Source organism: Bos taurus, chromosome 7 (genome assembly GCF_002263795.3).
Source record: "Bos taurus isolate L1 Dominette 01449 registration number 42190680 breed Hereford chromosome 7, ARS-UCD2.0, whole genome shotgun sequence".
Lineage (NCBI taxonomy): Eukaryota > Metazoa > Chordata > Mammalia > Artiodactyla > Bovidae > Bos > Bos taurus.
Genome location: NC_037334.1, coordinates 43,295,639 through 43,299,476, shown reverse-complemented (window position 1 = coordinate 43,299,476; position 3,838 = coordinate 43,295,639).

The window sequence follows — 3,838 nt, the reverse complement described above, 5'->3', positions numbered from 1 at the left end:
GGGCGCGCGCGCCGCCGCCGCCGCGTTTCACTCGCGCCCCCTCCCGCCGGCTCCTCGCCTCCAGCCGCCGCCCGCCTGCGCCTCCTGCCGGCCGCCGCCGCGCCCCGGCCACCGCGCGCCCTCCCGCCCTGTCTGCCCGAAGCTCTGGCCGCCCTGACCCATTCATTCCATCTCGGCGCGGGTCTGATTCTCGTGCCGAGCCGGTCCAGGCGCCGGCCGGGGATCCAGCCTGGCCGCCATCCACGCCGCCCCTCCCCGGCTCCCCGGCCAGAGAGGCGCGAATGGGGACAAATCGCTCGGGGAGGCCCGGCAGGCGGCTCCACGAGTTCACGGTCCCGCTGCGGACGGAAGGTCCTGCCGACCGGCCGCGGAGTGTCTGGAGAAGAGCGTCCGGGTGGCGGGCGCGGCGAGCGCGCAAGGCCGGCGATAGGACCGAGCCGGGCCCGTTCGAGGAGGAACCGATTGCTGGTCTTCTGAGCACTGGCGAGGCTTTGGGCCTGGCCCTACTTTTGGACGAGGGTTAAGGAACTTAATCTGCCCCATAGCTCTCTCGGGGCAAACAGGCCTGTGTGGTCAGAGTGAGTGAGGGGTCCGTGGAGGGAGCAGGGAGAATTCAGACTGTTTTGAGGGCACTGGGGAGCCACAACAGAGTTTAGAGGAAGAGAGGGTCACCCCGGTTTATGTTTGCAAAAGCCACTTGGCCTGCAAGGTGGGGAGCAGATAAAGGGGCGCTAAGGGGAGGGGTCTTGGAGTCCAGAAGCGGCTGAACAGGGAGGGACCTGGTGGAGGCTGGGCCAGGCTGAGAACCAGGTAGATTCTGGATGGATCTTGAAAGGTGGTGCTGCACATGGCCACGGGATGGGATGTGGGATGACAGGCATCATTGGTCCCCTCTCCGGCCTGAGCTACTGGAAGGACATGTGACATGAACAGGGCCTGGGGAACAAAAAGGAAACACTGGCCAGACAGCTGGATCCCCAAGGGGGAGGCCTGGCCTGCACTGGAGGGGGGCACCCCAGGGGGAGCAGGTGCGGGCAGCTGAAAGAGCCAACTCTGTCCCCTGCCCTTCCCTCTGTTCCCTGTGGTCTATCTTGGGTCCTCCATTCATGTGGACCCCACGGATCAGGAGGGAGGCAGACTTGTCTTAGGACACTAGCCCTCAGGCTCTGAACACATTTACTCCGTAGGGCAGTTGCGGGGGAGCAGAGAGGGAGGTTCTTTTGAAGTACTTAGGGCTTTTGTAAAACGATTCTGCTCAGTGGTGCTCAGTAAATGGCTGTGTAAAGGAACTGTGGTGCTGGAGAAGACTCTTAAGAGTCCCTTGGACAGCAAGAAGATCAACCCAGTCAATCCTAAAGGAAATCAACCCTGAATATTCATTTGAAGTCTGATGCTGAAGCTCCAATACTTTAGCCACCTGATGCAAACAGCTGACTCATTGGAAAAGACTGAGAGCAGGAGGAGAAGGGGGCAACAGAGGTTGAGATGGTTGGATGACATCGCCAACTCAATGGATGTGAGCTGGACCAAGCTCCGGGAGATGGTGAAGGACAGCCTGGCGTGATGCAATCCATGGGGTCACAAAAAAAGAGACACAACTGAGCAACTGAATGACAAGAACAAATGAAACAGGCTTGGATGAGGTCTGGATAAAGATGGGGCAGGATGTGCCCCAGATGGGGGCCTGTCCACCTTTACCCCCAAAGGCCTTTGCACCCCCTTTTTACAGTGAACATGCACCCATTTAGCAGGGAAAGAATGAAATCAACTACCAAACAGAACAAAGGAAAAGACTCAGAAACAGCAGGGGGCCTGGGTTCCAGTCCCAGCTCAGCTCCTCAGGTGCTGTGTGATGCCAGGTCTGCTCCTTAACCTCTCTGAGCCTCACTTCCCTACCTCCTAGGGCTGCTGAAGGACTTGGAATAGGGCCCAGCTCACACTCGTGCAGGGGTTGGCACTGTTTCTGTAAAGGGCCAGATAGTAAATATTCCCAGCATTGCGGGCTGGCCGATCTGTTGCAAGGACTCAGCTCTGCCATTGCAGCCAGAGGCGGTAGATTGCGGCATCAAGTGGCCCTGTGCCAATAAAACTTTATTTATGAAACAGGCATGCCCACCTCACAGCTCTCGCCATTACTGGACATCCTCTGGGCATCTGGATCTCAGTGGGTCTGACACTGGGCTCTGCATGGGCCCCAGTCACCACCCCTTTCCTGTTCCCGAGTCAGAGACGCTGCCCCATGTCTCCCAGCCCTGACTCTAGCTCAGGCCCTGTGCCTGCTACTCCTGCCTCCTTTCACTGCCCTCTCCCTGTCTCCCTGCCTCCTCTCTCCTCTCCACTCTCACCAGACCGTCTTCCCCAACCTGCCCCACTCAAGCACCTTCTATAGCTTCCCAGTGCCCTGCAGCCTGGCTCTGAAGGCCCAGCTGAGCCCTGGAAGCGCCCTTCCTTCCCCTGCCCCTGCCGCTCGCCCCACCGCTCACCCACTGGGCCCTCCTCCAGGTGCCCCCTCCCCACCTTCCCCGCGTTCCTGGGTCTTCTTCTTGCCCTAAAATCCTACTCTCCTCCCTCTGCTTCCTGCCAACTTCAGTCACTTTCCCCCCTGAGTTCCGCCTCTGATGATGTCACTCACTGTGGTGTCTCGCGCCCAGCTCTCTGCCAGAGCGGGGGTCTGTGTCCCCTTCCTCCCATATCCAGTGCCTGCTCACAATGGGCGCTCAGTAAACACTCATGGAGTGAAGGACTGCATGCCTCCTGCTGTCTCCTTTGATCTTCTCAGCAGGAGTGGTGGCAGTAGCATGCGGTTTACAGATGAGGGGTGCACAGGACACCCAGCCCCCTGCTGAGTTCTCGCCAACACCCTTAGAGATCCTCTCAGGTCACCTGCTCCTCAGAGGAGGAGACTGAGGCCCAGACAGCTGTGGGGGCAGCTCTAGGGACCCCAACAGTGACCCATCTTCCCCCTGCAGAAATCCTGGAGGCTGAAAAGGCAGACAAGGTGGAGAGAAGTGGTGAGTCTCTGCCTGCTGCTTCAGAGACCCATTCATTGAATGGGTTTGCTCAGGGCCCCCATGTGCCGCACACTGAGACCCACACATCCCTTTCTCTGCCAGGTCCTTGGATGCAGGTCCAGGAGAAAGTCTGGGAAGTGCAATTGTGTCTGGCACAACCCCTCACTGGCTGGGCTGGCACCCACAGGGGAGTGACTGCCATACAAGATGCTGGTGGATTGGGCTGTTTATTCTTTAAAAAAAAAAAAAATGTTTATTTGGCTGCACTGGGGTCTTAGTTGCGGCATGGGGGATCTAGTTCCCTGACGAGGGATTGAACCCAGGCACCCCTGCATTGGGAGCACAGAGCCTTAGCCACTGGACCACCAGTGATGTCCCTGGGCTGTTTATTCTTAAGGCAGCATCACCCATTTCAAGTAATAAGAAGCAATCTCCTTGGAGTGTGAGTTAAAGGGGTTAAAAAAGTAAAGGGTAAGCGTCACCAGTTGACACCTGCATGGCCTGTACCCCAGGCCAAGCACCAACCCCATCCACAGATGAAGAAACTGAGACACATGGAGGCCAAGTCGGGGTGGGTGGGGTCCTTGGGCTTCAACACTGTGTCTGGGGGCTCACTGGGAAGATTTTGAGTTTTTCTCAAGTTCTCAGGGGCTCCTGACCAAGCTCCATTCCTCTTCTAACTGCTTGAACCTCTGCTGCTAATTTGGGCTAAGGAAGGGCCTGTTCACTTATTGAGTGCTGACTGCATGACCCGCTCAGGGCAAGGTGATAGACACCGACTGCATGTGTGCCCTACTCAGGTGCTCAGCAGCTGACTTTGAGCTAAC